Here is a 19,596-nt window from a genome sequence, read left to right as displayed (position 1 = left end):
GAATCTCTTATCTATCTATTTAATTGATTGATAGATGATTAGTGTTTAATGCCACATATAAGCAACACTCTCATGGTGGTGGAGGATTCTAGAGTACCTGTAGAAAACCAAGACCTTCAATAGGAAAACACAAGAAGGTCCTAACCCTGATGTGGTTTTGTATATGGTAACAAGACAGCAACCAAGCAAAAAAGAAAAAGATGTCTACAGGTTAAGATGTTTAGGCAAAAATCGTAATTTATTGTATCAAGCTGAATTCACTGAGCAATACTGGTTTTAATACCTCACAATTTCTGAAAAATTTTGAAATGTTGATTAAATCTATTCCAAATTTTATAGATTAGAGGTTTTTGTAAAAAAACAAAAGGTTAACAGATGTAATTCAAGTACTCAATGGTTTTAATTCTAATTTTGATATTTTGTCTTTATGAAACTAAGAAACAGCAGTGTAGTCTAATATAACTTGCAATCCAGAACTTTGATAATTCATTTTGACATTGGGAGAGAGATTAACTTTTTGTTAGTTTTAGATTTTATTACAAATCAAGAAAACTATGAGTGACTGTAATGGCCTTTTGTCTGCTTCAAACAAATTTGATTCTAATTATAATCACATACCTAACATTATATATAGTGCAAACACATCCATGGAAAAAATGCAATGACATTTTACATAAGGTTTCTTTGAAGTGCAGAGTTAACAGAGTGACAAATATTTACTTTCTCACAATGACTATGGTTTAAAAAAATGTAAAATTCTTCAGTCTAAAATAGGGATCAAGAACATAGGGTGGCCAACTTAGAGAGAGAGGGTAGGAGGGGGCCTGATCCCGAAATCCTGGGCTTTAAAAACATGTAATCACGAAAGCCCGGGCTTAAAAACACAAAATCACGAGGTCACGAAATTTAAAAAAAATTATTCCTGGATCCCGAAATGGTCAATCCCGAGGTTAAAAACACCCGATCCTGGAGTCCCGATAAAGGTCCTATCCTCCCTCAACTTACATGTATCAAACCTCCAAGGGAGATTTCTTAAGAACCATTACTGTTTTTCTTTTCAGGGACAGATTCAGCCATTTTCAAAACGGGAATTTCAACCTTGGAGAAAAGGTGGATCCAAAAATTTGTCAACCTATAAATACATTGATCATACAAAAGGGGAATTCTAACCCAGGAGAAAAGGTGGACCTAAATATTTGTCAACATATAAATGCATTGATCATACAAAAAAGGGGGATTCAAACCTTGCCGTGATTTACCAGAGTTACATGTTGGTAAATTTAGTTTTCTGCATTTCACATCTTTTAGTAAGAATATTATTAAAAGTGTAAAAAAACAACCAAAAAAACAAACAAAACACAAAGGCCCATCAACTGTATGTATCACTGGTTACATAGGCAAACTCAATCTAAGTTATTTTTTTAGAATCTCTGCACTTTTCTAGAAAACATGCCAATAAAAAGAAGAAGGAAACTGAAGCTGCTTCATATAGTTCTACACTTGCAAAGAAGACTCTTGAAGTTTATCGCTTCAATAAACAAGAACGCATTGTACTTCAAAATTCTAATTAAAAAACCTAACACTTTGATAACGTGTTGATCTTAAAAACAGTTTAATTTAAAACTGTTCATTGAATAAAAGATACAACACCTAGTATTTACTTTTTACTTTTTTATAAATTCACCTTCTACTAGTAATCAATAAAGATTTCATTGTTTTTCTAGGTGGTCCCAATATACAGGTTATTTACCTGTCGACAATAACAATTGCATTATCAGTTTTAATAAAGTGCAATTTCCTCCCATTAAAGATTAAAGTAAAGAGTTGTTGTACATACAAATATTGATGGGCATATTTCAAAATGATGTCTGGATAATTGGAATGGATTTGATTGAATTAGTAATTTGACTTTTGATCTTATTCATAGTTCCTCTTGTATTTAAATACCATTAATAAAACTGAGAATGGAAAAAGTAATGTGTCAAAGAGACTTAGCAAAATTTTGGATCGAGGATACAGACACACACATATTTTTAACCTGTTATTGTAACTGATTTGGACTATCCAACAAATAATAGCATCTTAAATCAATTGTCATAAATTTTTAACTATAAATTAAGGTTTAAATCTGCCTCCTATTTCATTTTGATTACTGATTTGAGATTAGTTTTTTAAAATGATAAAAACAATAGAAAAAAATTCAATGGACTTAATTTAACTCAATATACATAAACTTTCAATTATTTTGATTACTGAAAAAGAAGAGACAATTTATAAGCACTATAACCTGTTAATGATAGATAAAAGATCATCCTAGATAATCGTTGAAAAAACTTCAAACAAAAAAAAAGGAAATTTTAATTTGAATCTTGTGCATCTATTGAGCTAATAAATCCCTAGGTCACAAACATGAACATTTGTTCTCAACACATCACAACAGGTGCTGATCCAGCCATTTTAAAAAGGGGGGTCCCAATCCAGAGTAAAGGGGGTTCCAACTATAAGCTCCCATTCAAATGCATTGATCGTCCAAATAGGGTTCATACCCCAGAACCCCCCCCCCCCTTTGCAATTACTTTCAGAAGGTCAAGCAAAAATCTGTGTTTAAGTCACAATCTTATAATACTCCACTGACAAATGCTGTATGATCTCTTTGAACCATGATATTTCTGAACAATTTCTGTAGCAGATAAGATATACTATAAAGTTATCAGAATATAACAATAAACAATGAGCTCTGTTAAAATCCATGAATCAAGATAAACCAGAGATAATGAGGATGTTTAATTCAAATAATTGAAAATTCACATATAAACAATTTCAACTGTCTTAACTGCTTTACTTCTTGGTAATTACGTGAGAATGTTCACTGCTGCAAGACAGTTTACTATAATTCATGAAGAATTTAATATGAATGACTTTTTTTTTCAAAGGGAAATAATCAGACAGCATAAATAAAATAAAAAAAAATGGAAATAAGAATAATAATTAAAAAAGAAAAGACATCAAGCATGTCAAAAATATCAAAATATTTAAGTTAAAGGAGGAGAGAAAAATAAAATGTTCAAAAGAGAAAGAGATGACAAGACAAGCAATCGTTATTATATAAATCTGTAAATACAGCAATACGGTCTCCATCAAAAATAGCAGGAACCATACTGGACAAAGTACCATTTTTAAGTAGGAGGCTCTACCTTTTTTTTCTAAAAAACTAAATAAATAAATCTGTCACTTGTGGGGGAGGTTGCTCTTTAGATTAAAACAAATCACTGTATTTTTACCCTGCTGTAACATATTAGATTGAATTGTTTGATAGTGTTTTCTATGATTGATTTCCCCTGCATTTCAAATACAATGCTTTAAGGTGGTACCCAACACTTTAACTTAAATTAATTTGGCTCGTTTAATTTTCATAAAATTTTGACAAGGTAATTACTTTGACCCTTTGACAAAAATATAAAAATTTAAAAAAAAATTGAACCAACAGTTTCGTCAGAAAAAATACACTGGTTATATAGCAATTTGACAATCACCAATTTTGATCATTGAGAAGCTTAATATCCCTTTATCAACACAACGTAATTAAAACGTTTAGCTGATTTTACAGAGTTATCTCCCTGTAGTGTTAGGTACCACCTTAAATATTGCATGGTAAAAAGACATCCAAGGTTATTAAGAATATTTATTGTATATCATCACATCTTAAAATTTTGTGTTTAAAAGATTGTCATGCATAATTTTCCACATCTGAAGAGCTGGATAGAGGGAGATCAGACTAGCTCTCACTCTGTTATGCCAAAAACATTGGCAGTTATGAGGAACATATGAGCTCCAGAAGGGAAAGAAGTTCCTGCCTTTAAATACACCATTGGATTCAAGTCTTCATCCTTCTTTTGACAAATTATATATATTCTGTGGATTCAACAAGTCTAAAATGAACAGTGTGGATTCATTTATTCTCATGGGTACCAATTTTGTGAATTGTGGAAAAACATGTCTTTTCATGGATATGTGATTCCATGGTTTTGCCAAATTCTGCATACAACCTGATAGAAAATTTGTAATTACTTGAACTTTTCAATTCATGGTTCATCTGAAACCAACAAAAAAAACAGAAAAATTGGTATCTGATGAGTTATAATGAATCCACAGTATATCTATTTATGATGTCTTAAGCAACAAATTTAATTGTGACGTCAATAAATGGAAAATATCTGTAAATATATTTGACACAGACGTTGTGTAAAGGTCCAAACAAAAGTAATGCACTTCAATACCGACAGACTTGGCATAAGGGTCCAAACAAAAGTTGAATGTACTACAATACCTCTGCCTATCAAATTGTGTTGACCTTAGATTTGAGACAAAACCGACTAACAACAATCTCCTCTCCCGTAAACCATTCAATCAAACCGTTATCTAAAACAAATGTCACATTTTTGGACTGGTACTGTATTGATGGAGTACTGAAAACCTTTATACTTGCCAGCACACTTTTCAGAAAGTATTACAGTGAAACCTGACTAAACCGATTCCTGTATAAACCGAAAACCTGTCTTAACCAAACATGTTTGTAAGCACCGTCATATCAAATAACATGTGCGTTGTGAACCTGATAAAACCGAATATCAACCAAAACCGAACAAAATCTGAAGTCCCGGAGAAGTTCGGTTTAAAAAGGTTTCACTGTATATGGTAATTGCACGCATATTGCTCTTTGTAGATTTTTATACTGCATGAAATTGCAAGTGTATAATACAGATTTTATGAGGGTTGATATTCACCAATATTCATGCAATAACGCTTCTATTGTTTGACAAAGGTTGAAAATTGTTTAAAAATTTTCTGTCACTAATGATGCCACTACTAGGAATTTGAATCGTTATGTGCACTAGTACTATATGATATACATGAACTATTGAAAAATAACTTTTGGTCTTCATTGTTAAATAATTTGTTGCTGTACAATAAATTGAATTATCTTATTTGCTTTCATATTTCTTGTTAGCTCCTTGCTAATTTAAGTGGCATTGGTACTGCAATATATTCCTAAATTGACCCTGCATCTTGTTTTCTTTAATTTATTTTAAAAAAATAAATTCAGTAACTTTTAGAATTATGAACTTTTAAAATTAAAATTTTAAACAGTAGCAAAACACCACAGGATAAATGATGACTACTTAATGTACTGTTGACAGGGCTTATCACAGTTCTGTAATTGTGCTCCTGATAAGGAGCACCTCTTAATAACTCATCTTCAGATAAAACAAAGACTTCTGGTTTTTACCTCTTCACATTGTGCACTCTCAAGTAGAATGGGGCAAATATCTGCAGATAAAGGTACTTAAATACCCATGAACTCTTTCAAAAATGATACCTTTATATTTATAAGGGGGAGATAATTCTGTCCAATTATACAAAGTAATACTTGTTGGAATTTGACCTGCTGTGGTTTTTCTTTTTCTCTAGGTGCTATTCTTAATATACTGTTTATTCGAACATAAAAAATTGTGTCAATTACAAATTTTTGTCAAATGGTTATTAAATAATAACACAAGTTTTAACAGAAGACCATCCATTTTTGTATATACAACTTTCGGTAGCAGTTTAAAAAAGAAGCATCAGTGGTAAATAATTTGTAAAATTGTGAGTGTAGCTAGAAATTTTTATTAATGAAAAAACAAATGTGTTTTCAAATTTCATTCACACTGAGGTAAAAAATTCTAAGTCAACCCCTCTCCCTTCAAAGGAGAAGAAGTAAATCAGATGATTTTAAAACCTAATTAACCAAAACATTAAAACCCGAAAAACCCAAAAACATTTTTCACTTAAAAATCTTCCTCAGACACATATAAAAATAGAGTGCAAACATCCCCTACTTATAACGTACCTTGATCTTCCCCTAATTAAAATAGATACTACAAATATTTAACCGTTGTTCAAACAATGACTTATAAACCTGAGACAATGAATGACTTCCTCATTGTACGTTATCAAATACATTTTACCTACTGAATCCTGGGAAAAACTCAGCCTCCTACAAAACGTAAATCCGTCACGGAACAATATCCGAAAAACTTGTCAACTGAGACAAACTAAATCCTGCAGCACATCAAATTATACTGGAGACAAAAGTCATTTTCTAATCATACATCTCTGAGTCCCGTTATCTAACCCTTTGTTACCACTGATAACGCTACCCGACTTAATCCTTATTATTATCCCCAGTCTACAATACATCAACGATGACTCGTTATCTCAGCCCATTCTTCTAACAATCATGTTTGTTAACAGTAAACACTTTCATTTGTAAACCATTGTCGAGAACTCTCCCAAACTTGTACAATACTAGGATAGATTAGGGGCTTAGAAACACGGCTATGCTTGTTGTTTGAGTGTAGGCATTATTTGGAGAATAAGAAAGGTAGCGGGGTAAACAAGAACCTGGTCTGTTTGGATTTCGTGCTATTCACCCTCTATTAACAAAGGTTTATCATAATTCTTATGTTTGTCGTTGGCAGATAACAATGGCCTTTAAAACATTTACTTAATCATAGTACAGCGATCAAAACGTGATCGGGACTTAACTCCTGACAGCGATAACAAAAAATGTCACTTTATCTATTTCCATTGATTTTGGTGGTAAATCTTTTGAGAGCCCCAACTGATTGTCGTTGAGCTATCGTAGAGAGTAGTCCATTGTTATTTGTAATGATTCCGAGACCTTGTCCATATTTTTCTAAATTGTCCCTATCACTGCTGTAATCATTTAACTGACACATTCTAATGTCTCTTAAGAAAATCACAACAATAAAAACATATAGTGAGTGTTCTTGCAGACGTCATTCTTCCCATTTAATGTCCAAGAAAAACATGGCGAAAGTTTGCGGGGAGAATTTATTGTCATGGCTGTGAGTCAGAAACAATAAGAAATTGCTACGATAAACAAACCGAAAACCGAAACTGTCCATCACATTTCACTATAAATGAAACAATTTAAAAGAAAATCTGTCAAGATGTGATTGTCTAAAACAAATTGTGTGCCAGTATAATTTACATATAAATGAAATAATCGTTTTTTTTTTATTTCGTAGAACTAAATATGATCAAGACAGCTTTTCTTCTGTTTGACTGAACAATGCTGATAGTGAAACCTCTTTTCATCAGTAAAACATTAGATTTTCTTATGGGAGTTTGAAAAATGCGTTTTTCCTTAAGATGGATTTTTGACATTGCAATCTTTTGACCTTTTGAGTATTAAAGCATTACTTTTTTTAACCCCTTGAATTTGAAAATCTACACCGTCATAAATCTATCATATAATATCCTGCAGATGTTTAGAAGCAAATGTCTGCTAGATATCTGCATTTCAAAATTTTTCAATTTATAATCTATTTTTTTCAATATTTGTTAGAACTTCAATAAGTTTAAACTGCCTCATATAAGCTCAAGCCTTATTGAAACTTGAAATTTTGCTGCAACAAGTCTTTTATTAAGTTTACATTAATAAGGTATATTTTTGGTTAAGGTTATCTTATATCAAGACTATATCCAATTTTCATAAAAGCTCTGAAAATTGGCAATTAAGGTCATGAAATACAAAAGTCCATTTTGAATTTCCACAAGTTGATGATGTCATTGTTACATCATAATTGACATTTCTGGTCAAAATTTACTAATGTACATATGATTAAAATTGCAGTAACTTCGAAAAGACTAAATAGTGTTATATTTTATTTCTCAGGGGCCAACTACCGATAATCATACTTCCCCCTCAGGGGCCAACTACCGATAATCATACTTCCCCCTTTAAACAGAAGCTAACTCAACACCTGGAAAGGTCTTGGACAAGTTTTATAATCTGGCAGCTGTCTTTAAAAAGATGGATAAGAGACCAGTAAATAACCTAGATACCAGATTAGCAAGATCTATCTATTATAAGTCCAATTCTAATAAGAGAACATTTGTTCATATTCAAAAGGTGGATGAAATTGGTCCTCTCAATAGTTACACCAGGATACTGGCTCACTTCTTGCATTCAAGCAAAATGTTTAGGGATGTAAGAATGGTGCATTGTGGTAAAGATTAATTATTTAAAAAAAAATACATGGTGGGATACATTACAATTCATATAATTTGTTGACAAATTTTTCTCATCTTAAATCTTTGAAAAAGAAGGATAAACTTAAGAGAAACATATTCCACTGCAATAACTCATTAATAACCATATTTCTCCAGTTGCAAACAGTTGAATCTTAATTATTTTAAATTCAACTTACTGTAGTTGAAAAATATGTAATACACTTGATACAGTGGTGGAATCTATATATATTTTATTTATAAATTATCAAACATCAAAGGCTGATCTAACCATTTTCAATTGGGTCTCAACCCAGGATAAAGCGGGTGGGGGTTCCAACGATATGTCCCCATTCAAATGCATTGATCGTCCAAAAAGACAGAGGGTACCAACCCCCGGCACCCCCTCCTGGATCAGCCATTGATGTATGTATTCACCCAAAAGCCAATAGGATCGCTTTTCTGATATCCAATGGTCATGTAAACTGTAAAGCTTTATGTTGTCTTCAATTCACTGAGTTTGTTTCCAGAAAAGACCAGAAAAGGTTTCACATTCTTAATCAAAGGTTACCAGATGTGCTGGACATTTGTTCACTAAACAAAATTTCAATGAAAAAATCAACAATCATTTATCTAACTTAAAGGTGGTACCTAACACTACAGGGAGATAACTCTGTAAAGTCAGCTAAACGTTTTAATTAGGTTGTGTTGTAAAAGGAATATTAAGCTTCTCAATGATCAAAATTGTTGTTTGTCAAACTGCTAAATAACCAGTGTAATTTTTCTGACAAAACGGTTGGTTCAAAATTTTTGAAATTTTTATATTTTTGTTAAAATTTTATAAAAATTAAACGAGCCAAATTAATTTTAGTGCAAGTGATTTTTTTCTGTGAAATTTGGATCAGTCAAAACTACCAGAGACCACAAAAATCCTTAAGACCAATTAGATTGATTGTGTGATTGTATTTAACACCACTTTCAATACCCTTGGCTTTATAGTGGTAGCCAAATATGAAAAATGGAGTAGGTTGGAGTATTGAAGAGAGCCATAACCCTCGATAGAAAAGTGTCTATCATTGATAATTGAGATATGAGTCAAACATCGTCACAAGTAGTGGGGTTTGAACTCACAAGTATTGAAGAGAGCCATAGCCCTCGACAGAAAAGTGTTTATCCTTGATAATCTAGATATGAGTCAAACATCGTCACAAGTAGTGGGGTTTGAACTAACAACCTTAAGTGTTGACTGGCTAGTGATAACTGTAGACCTACACATACTTAAGACCACTTGGTCACCGAGGCCCCAAAATCACTTAGATATATTAAGTATAAAATTTTAAAAGACTGAGTGACTTAGAGTCTCTAAGTCTTGAATTTAGTCCATTTTTCTTCCAAATGAAGTGCACCATATTGATATAAAATCAAAATATGTTAAACAAGAATGTGTCCATAGTACACAGATGCCCCACTCGCACTATAATTTTCCATGTTCAGTGGACCGTGAAATTGGGGTCAAAACTTTAATTTGGAATTAAAATAAGAAAGATCATATCATAAGGAACATGTATACTAAGTTACAAGTTGATTGGACTTCAACTTCATCAAAAACTACCTTGACCAAAAACTTTAACCTGAAGTGTAACAGATGGACGAACAAACGGAAGAACGAACAAACGAATGCACAGACCAGAAAACATAATGCCCCTCTACTATCGTAGGTGGGACATAAAAATGGAAGTGAGGTACATTGTACATTTTTCCTAGTGATAAAAAGACCATCTTATGGTGTTGTAGAAAGTGTGGAATTTATGGGGGGAGTGGGGTAGTTGGAAAATGAATGGGGAAATCTCTTTATGATGTATTTTTCAATATTTCAATTTTCATATACATGTATTATTCTATAATTTATTTTACTACTTTTACGAATACTTATAAGACAATTAAGCTTTTCTAAGATTACTACCATTCATACTCCATTAAAGAGACCACAAACAGTCTTATAAAATTAACTCCCTTCCCAATGCCATTGATTCCAATTATCAAATTATAACCCCTCCATTCCTAAACCAAATTCTCCTAGACGTACCACTGTGAGAACCATGCTAAAATGACATTTCCCTCCCCTCCCCCTTTAATTCCCCTCAACCAATTAACACCTGTGACAACTTTAACAGGTAAATTGTTATCAGTAATGAAGTATCTCCTTACCTTGTTTAAATGGACTCTTTATTTTCTGTAAACCAGTTGATGTCAGCAATCACATCTGTACCTGTTGATAAACAATATATCTCAATTACATAATTGTGTAATTAAAATAATCAATTTCTGATAATCACTTATCAAGTGTGTCAATTTCTCTAAGAGTGAAATGTACACTTGTAACCGAATGCTGATGAATATTAAAAATTGATAAATTTACGACTTGCTTCCGTTGAAAAAAAAATAAAATTTACAATTCAAATTATTACATTTGTTCAAAAAAAAAGAATGAAAAAAATTTGAAATAAATACATGAATAAGAGCTACTGATTATATGTAATATATCTATTTAAAAAACAGGTGTTGATTTTGAATAAAAAAATGTGTCTCACCGAAAGAATCAGTGCTGAGACGGCAGCGACGTGGATTAATAACCATAACAAAAACCACAAATGAACAATTCTTAAGCTTTTCTCGTTAGTCATCAAGAAATTCAACAATGCCAATTGATGTTTAGGAATTTCATCAACTTATTGATCCAGCATTTTGGGGAGCAAAAAAATTAACAAAAACCAACATTGATTTTTAAGACCCATCGGAGGCAATGATTTTTTCATACTGCAAATAATGCAACGGCCGCTCAATGTAAAAGATATTAATTTTGCCATTATTATAACAAACCCTCGTTGGAACAGTTCGCTGAGCTTTGTTATAGTAATGAAAATGTGATGTTCTCCTCAAAGGCGGTGATGAATTTGTGAACCTATTCAAGTATGCTAAATGAAGACTAAATATCATTACAGAATACAATAGCCAGGCCTATTGATCCCCGTTAAGTCAGATAATATACAACTCGGTGTCTTTCTAAATTGTATACAATATCATGGAATTGTACTCGCTTCGGGAACAAAGGCATACATTGCAAACAAAATTTCGTAACAATAGAGAACTGATTAACAAAGAACCAAATCCATTAAGTTTCGTCTTAACAAAAATACTTTTCATTAGTGTAAATCATCTTGGCATTCGATTTACGAAGAATATAAAATGAAATTGTTGGCGAACAATGCAAGATGAAATAACCGTATCATAATTTTATTTTATTTTCCATTTCCTTAGTTGTTTTCTAAACTAATACAATTGCAGACACACATTAGACAATGTTTTTTGTTCTTTTGTAAAAATCAAGGGCTATAACTGGAAATAGATAATTCTCTCTGACAATCAAACACATGCAATAGGATTTGACACAAAGAGTTTGTTCTGTAAACAGGATCTTGTCATCATTGTGTCTAGACTGGTTGCCTGCCCTTTTTCTGTTTAAACAGATATATTAGGGACAGGTAAATTTTACATTCTTTTTTTAGACTAGTTGCCAGTCCTTTTCCTGTTTGAACAGATATATAAGGGACAGGTAATTTCTACATTTTTTTTTAGACTGGTTGTCTGTCCTTTTACTGTTTTACTACAATCTACCTTCAGAGTTTCTATTACTGTGGATGATTTCTGTATATAGAGATAATGTTAACTTATTTTGTATCTTTGAGCAATATGTTAGAACCAAATCAAGATTAAACAAAAATTAAGAAATTGTTCCAAATGAGACAACTATCTCTCAGAGACAAAATTAAGGTATCTCCAAAAAACACCTACTGGGACATATATATTTTCTGCTTTAGGTTTTACAATTCATTACTTAATGAATTTCCTTGGTCTAAGGGGTAACCTCAGTATAAAAGAAGAAATTTCAAGAACAACAAAAAGGGAGAGACTATAAGTAGTGAGGAGAAAAGAAGGAAGAGGGAAGAATTTCAGACGACCTATCCACATTAAAAATTTCTGTAAACAATGGGAAGAGGAAGTTAATATGTGCCACTTCTGTTCTAACTCTTCATTTTCTCATTTCTACTTTCCTTTTCATACATATTTGAAAGATGACTTTTGTCCAAAATATACATAGGTTGTGATGTTACACTATTGTTTCAGATAAAGGTGAAGGTTTGGTACCATTAAAACCTTTAAACAGGAATCTAATGTTCAGTAGTTGTCGTTTATTGATGTGGTTCATAAGTGTTTCTTGTTTCTCGTTCTTTTAATATAGATTAGACCTATGGTTTTCCTGTTTGAATAGTTTTACACTAGTAAATTTTTGGGGTTCTTTATAGCTTGCTGTTCGGTGTGAAGGCTCTGTGTTAAAGACAGTACCTTGACCTATAATGGTTTACTTTTATAAATTGTGACTTGGATAAATAAATATTGCTCCCTCTTACTGCTTTATAAACTAGAGCTACTTCAGAACAGGCAAATTGTTCAAACACATAAATTGAAAGCAAATTACTACAAAGAGAAGAAGCATTCAAATTCATTAAATAATGTGCTCCTAAATTCATGTAAACGAGGATGAAAAACTCTATATTCATTACACTTACAATAAAGCCAGCTAGCTTTGCCTATTAAAAATCTTGTCAATTGTTTAAGTCAGATATTTTAAAAATCAATCTTTTATCAAATAGGAAGTTGATTAGGTGCAAATGTCCATCAAAATGACTGCCAATTAGTGAAACAATTAAGAGGGGAAAATAATTCTAGCCATCACTTAAAACAATTACCCTGAGAAAAAACTTTTCAGACACTTTCATTTCTACGGCTTCGTATAGGAAGCTATTAGCAATCTATATAAAAAATCTTTTAGTCCTGGCTAAAATCCAAAAACAATTAGTTAATTTTATGTTTTGTTTACGTTTACAACTGTCGACTTCATTCTTTCGGCTAAATATTGTAATGACCACAAAGCAACGCAATGAGGAAAAAAACAAGGGTTTCCCGCCCATAATTAAAGTGCCTGAAGTGACAAAATAGTGTAATAAGTCGTTAAGATATCCAAAAACAGAGGAAAGCGTCTCGCCTTTTGTGACATGTCGGATCTATATTATTTTGGCAGCCTATTAAATGAATTATGGGAAAAAAGTTTTTTTCGTTATCGAGTAGTCACGATAAGAGCTCCTTTACAAAGGCACTTAAACCTCTTTATATTGACCACATTATAGTGTTCAATAGTTTCCGCTATAACTGTGCATTGCCTTTACAATGTGTACAAATAAAAATTCTTAAGTACTTGTTTTATTCCTACTTCAATTATGTTTCTATTCTTATACATTGTACTTACAAAAACATATTGTGTTTTTGCAATGTGCATTTTCGTAAAATACAGTCCAATGGTAGGGGAATTCCAGAAGAAAAAAGTTAACATGGTAAAGGACGTCCTTGTAGGTCTAGGGTCACTGGGAAAATCAGGGAACATGCACTTATGCTTATTTTTTTGGTCAAACCTCACTGTGTTTGGCTCAAAGATCTCTAAAAAAATTTAAACATTTTTGAGAAATATTTTGATTTTTTTTTTTTTTTTTTTAAATATTTATATTCTGCTGGATGTTTAATGGTTCAATTGACTTTCTGAGCGTTTTTTTTAAGGGTCAACTGATATGTTTTTTTTTGTTTTTTTTTAAGAGTCAACTGTAAGAGTCAACTGATATGGGATTTTTTTTAAAAGTCAACTGATATGGGTTTTTTAAGAGTCAACTGATATGGGATTTTTTTTAAAAGTCAACTGATATGGGTTTTTTAAGAGTCAACTGATATGGGTTTTTTTTAAGAGTCAACTGATATGGGTTTTTTTTCAGAGTCAACTGAAATGGGTTTTTTTTAAGAGTCAACTGATATGGGTTTTGTATCATTCTCTACTTTGTTATGTCCACATCCTTCACACATGTATGGCAAGTGAATTATAGGAGACAGCTTTTTGTTTCACTTTCTCAAATTTTGTCAACATATGTTTAATGACAAAGTTTTTCATAGGTCAAGAAAGAATTACAGAAAACTTATTTCAGTTAAATGCATTCTAAATTTTACTAGAAAAACTCCTTTTCCTCCAAAACATAATTACTGACCATGTTCTTAATTTTATAAGAAACAAATTGACAGACACTAGCTCAAGGATTTCTTGAAAAATCTGGATTGATATCATAGTGAAAAAATACATTGAGAAGTTTTGGGGAAGGACATGTGCATCTAATTTTGACAATGATTAGCTTAAATTAATTATAAAGACAATTTATAATCTTGGGTCTATTTTTTATAATTTGTTCTATTTATCAATTGGTAAGTTTCTTTCCATTTTGATAGGTTAGTATCAATATATGTGACAATTACTGAAACTGAAAAATCCAAAAACTGAAGATGACCATGCATCTCTCTCTACATAATTCTTGAAATTTTGGTTGTTATATAACGGTACTTAAGAAATAAAATATGATTGCAACTATCAAATACCAAACTGATATTGGAACCTTTTTTAATAGTCCCTGAAATTATAGAGATATATTAAGTTTCTACAGATCAAAATCTTCAAAAAACTTCTACCACAACTGCAGGTGGATATTCAAACACTCAAATGTCCATTTCATGAACCTGTTGTCCAATCAAATTACAATTGATGTCATATCAGATGCAGCATCATTAAAAATATTCTCTAAACCATAAAAATATTCTCTAAACCAAAATTTTATGTTTTAAAAGGGAACAAGAATTCTTGTATTCCTCAACAGGAATATTTCTTACAGAAAATATTTGAGCATTAATTTTGAGATTATTTCTTATTAAAAATATCCTCCGAACAAAAAATTTATCTATTTAAAAGGGAACAAGATTGCTTCTATTCCTTAACATTGATATTTGTAACAGAAAATATTTGAGCATTAATTTTGAGATAATTTCTTATTATAAATTACAATTTATAAGAAGCTGCAGTCATTTCCTAAATGCAGATCCCACACTGAGAAGGTGACTGCACAGTAATCTTTTTTAATGCACATTTTAATATTTTAATACTTATACTAAACCACATGGATCTGATAAGAAATTGACACTGACTTGTCTGAAAAGTTTTTTGTTGGGAGTCAGGTTGTCTGCCCTTACATCTTTATACTTATTTAAAATAATGAAAAAATCATAATCTCAAGACATTTATTTTGTGATATCCATTAGCTTATCAGTGTAACTAAAGGATATTAAGAATGGCATATGTTTTGTATCATTGTTTTCTGCTAATGGGTGATAAGTGCTTGCAAACAAAGCCAAATTGTTTAAGTCTTTCAGGGAACAAATCCTAGATTAATGCTTTAACGCTCGCACTCAGTTTTATTAACTCTGAATACCAGTGTTTTATTAAAAACCTATATTGAATTTACAAAAGGCACGTTTTGATTAAATGTTTTATCATTTGCATCGGTTGGGCTAATTTAATTGTGATGTAATGAGCTATTTGGCGGACACGGCTGGAATGAGGAGAGACGCTGGGTCACGCTGAGGTCTGCCCTTTGTTGTTTCGTAGTCAGTTTATTAAACAACTTCTATATTGAAAATTCAATGGTGGGAAAAGACGGAAGCTTTGTTACTCACTGATATGTAAAAACTTACACAAATAGTCATTTAGTTCACTTTTATTTCTAATAATTAACTTTTCCCCTATTCACCAATTTTCTTACTGATTTGTTGTGTCTTTCGAGTACAATATTCTGTGACAACGCTTTTTCTATAAATTGAACATAGCATGAAATAACCAATGAACTGGAATTTAACTGTGAAAAACTTCAATTAAGAAAGTTAATACACTGAAGCATTAATTTCATAATTGTAAAAAAATAAAAACTATCGTAGAGAAATATATTAGTACAAATGAATAGAAGTAGCAATATCAAAGAAGAATAAGCCAAAGTTCAGTTTACTTATACCTTAAATACAAAAGTTTAATATTTCACATTTCTGATTTAAAACATAAAAGTGAAAGTGAAACTGGAATACTAGTTCATAATTCATATTTCATAATTCATATATAAAATCTTACTATTTTAAGAACAAACTATTTTGTTACGTTACATAACACTCCAAATTAAGCCTACACATTTTCAAGAACTGTAGATTTAAAACCTGTAACAAACTGTCTCTTCAATAATATATATTTTCATATGATAAATATCTAAATTGACAAAAATGAACAAATCATTACATATTTGAATGCAAAATGATAAAAATAAACTGCTTACAAAACATATTCTAGCTAATACAAAATATATGTGTTTCCATTTTTTTGTAATCCCCCATTGGGAGTAGAACTCTCATTAATATTCAATTATTATTATTCTTTTTATGGATTTTGCAAGTAAAATCTAACCACAAATTTCAGTTTTCAAAATCATTCAAATCTTCCATTGATATTTATTCATCATTGTCAAAATTTTGAAATCAAATATACATGATAATACAATTTTCCATAAATCTAACTCTAAGGAAATTGGTGCCAAAGAAAATGAATGAATGTGCATTCCCCCTAAAATATGTCATACACATTTCCAAGCCATTATTATACAAAAAGTATCCACCCATTAAACAAACCCATTTGTATTTCAACTTTTACTGGGAGATTATGAAAATTAAAGTATTTTACTTTTGCATCTTACTGTGAAAAAAACAAGACAGACGTGAGAAAAGCGAGAAAATGAGATGCGACATTTATAATTTATTACGAGTTTATGAAAAGGCTACTTACAGTTTGGTGATGAAGTTGTCAAGAAATATGGATATAGAAAATGAAGTATATAATATTGTTAAGTATATTACAATAAACTTTATGTGTCAAGCACTAATGAACGGTGACCAAAAAAAAGGTTTGTATTGTGTTAAAATGGAAAGTGTTGTGAGAAAATATGGGTGCATTGAGGGGTAGATTGGAAATCAGTCAACCATAGCAAAACCAGCCACTGTGAAATTCAAAATGAGGTATTCCCCAGAGCGATGTTTTATGTACTGAACAATAGCATTACGAAGGTGATTTCTTTCTTTTAATTTATTTAATAAAAGTCTTATCAATTATAAGTTAATGGGTAAAAAGTCTATTAAATAGAAAAACGGAAATTTATTGTTCAACCATGAAAATCAGAACGTAAAATCAGTATTTATTAATATTCATTCTATTAATGACTAAATTATGAAGTCAAGTTTATTTAGGGGTAAACAACCCACCAAACAATACCATTAGAAGAGACTTTACATTAAGAAAAAATAAAATTTGATATCTCAGTTTAAATTTTGATCGTTTATCTTAATCCTTAACCATTCGAAAATCCAACTAAGTACTGTACCTAATTGTTTGCAAAGCAAACACAGATTGCCAAGGACATGATTTTAAGTATGTTTTTTTCACGTCTAAGTAGTATGGTACATTGTTTGCAAATTAAACAATCACTAACGTTGTCCCAAAATAATTACGGTAAATATTTAACAAAAGTATTGTCTGACAAAATTTATTAAAAGACCAAATTACTAATGAGGAAACTTTCCACCCTATTCAAGTCGAGAGGAAAATCCAATAGTCGACCACACACCCAAATATTAAATCTTTGTGCTTTTTACCTACAGTTCAAACAGGACGTAAAACAAGCGTAAAACATGTTAATATACTTCAATTAAATATTATCACTCTTATCTTATGTTGTTTATATCTTGGGGAAAATACAATCATTTTCAGGAGTAAACAATAACTGATAATCTAAAGCCATCTTGATAAAACAAACGATTGTGTTTATAGGGTGTAAATAGTAACCTATCTGACTCCTATTGTCTGATACTACACAAAATTAACTTCTTACATGGCACTGAGCCAACATTTTAAAATCTGTTCTCATAACAAAAATTTATTTCAGCGAGTCTCTATTCTATCTTAAAACTTGTTGTCACTTCAAAGTTTTCTTTCATCTTTTATCTCTTTTTGTGAAAGATTTTGAAATATTTTCAAAGCATCAATGGTTGAAGAAAACTTCATTTTTTACATAAATAAGGCCGTTAGTTTTCTCCTTTGAATTGTTTTACATTGTCTTATCGGGGCCTTTTATAGCTGACTATGCGGTAAGGGCTTTGCTCATTGTTGAAGGCCATACAGTGACCTAAAGTTGTTAATGTCTGTGTCATTTCGGTCTTTTGTGGATAGTTGTCTCATTGGGAATCATACCACATCTTCTTTTTTATATTTAATATATTTTGAAGGGATACTCACATCCTTTTTTTTAACACTTTGTAAATTTCTTGCATCCAAAGTGCTTTTCTGGATAGACATTTGTCAGGAACACACAAATAGCTGATCATTTGAAAGCCAATGATGGGTAAGGATCCAAACAGTTGAAGAGCTATATGACCAAAAGGATATTAAAGTACTGATTACTGAGATGATAATACCATAAGAGATAGTCTATCACAAGGATCTGGAAATTTTTCCAAGTCATTTCAGTATTTTTTTTTGTGGTGTAATATTATCATGATGCACAATAATGCATATTTTTCTGAGGGTGATAAGTCTTACACAGGGACAAGTAAAAAGTCCTTTTTGTGAATTATTAGGTAAAACAAGTGTATCTGTACTTTGAACTAACAGTAACAGTGATGTCTCGGAGTTAGAAATCCTGATCTCAATGAAATGACCAAAATAATTTCTGCAAGAAAAAAAACCCAACCTAAATGCCAATAAATCTTTCGAAATTGGTTATTTCTGGCATAAATAACAGTTTCCGGACCGTTGGTCCACCAGTAGAAATATTGACTCATTGCTTCAACAAATGAAAAGAACAAAGATAAGATTTGGATTAACCAGAGACTACATGTACCATTAAAACTTCTGAAATTTTTTATGGACAAATATATGATAGAGGAAGCTATGTAATGATATATTGGTACTTTTTAGCATACCCAACTTCAAGTTAGACAACCACTAATATCACAAGCAAAAGGTAAAAAAAATTAAGACCTCAGGTCACTTCTTTAGAATCAATAATAAATTTGGTCTTTTATACAAAATCACAAGCGAACTTATACATCTATAGATCTTTCTTAACTTGAAGATGGCGATTAAAATCCATTCAATTATTTCTTGAGTATGTTTTCAATATATTAGCATACAATTACAAATTTGGGGCATTGACCTGAAATGTTTGATGACTTAATGGAATAAGTTGATGCCTACATTGTAATATGTTTAAAAAGTAGGAGACAACAAAGGGATGATAAATATCATAAGTCAAAAAAAATCCCAAAATATTAGGACAAAAAGTTTAAATATGATAATCAAGAAAATGATTTAGATACCTATCCAAAATCAGGCTCTTAAAAGCAATTTCATTTGCCATGAAATCATCTTTAGAATTATTTTAAAGAATAAGTAACATGTCCTAAAAAGCAGTTTTGGACTACAAGGAATACAATCTTTCATCACCT

General features: G+C 31.1%; 1 protein-coding gene across 3 annotated transcripts in view; it reads right to left on the bottom strand.

The window, feature by feature from the left end:
• LOC134683182 (transcription factor egl-13-like) overlaps nucleotides 1-10,418 on the bottom strand; it is an 84,437-nt gene extending 74,019 nt beyond the window's left edge. Inside the window, exon 1 of one of the 3 annotated variants that reach the window (XM_063542307.1) lies at nucleotides 10,288-10,418. The gene's annotated coding sequence lies outside the window, so the exon portion shown is untranslated. Of the gene's footprint in view, nucleotides 1-6,008; nucleotides 6,186-10,287 lie in introns of those variants that run through there. The other 2 variants (XM_063542306.1, XM_063542308.1) reach the window with 2 other exon arrangements.
• Nucleotides 10,419-19,596: the final 9,178 nt, after the last annotated feature.

The sequence above is a fragment of the Mytilus trossulus genome, chromosome 9 (assembly GCF_036588685.1).
Source record: "Mytilus trossulus isolate FHL-02 chromosome 9, PNRI_Mtr1.1.1.hap1, whole genome shotgun sequence".
NCBI lineage: Eukaryota > Metazoa > Mollusca > Bivalvia > Mytilida > Mytilidae > Mytilus > Mytilus trossulus.
Note: the sequence above shows the minus strand (reverse complement) of the source record. Positions and strands in the feature narration are given on the sequence as shown.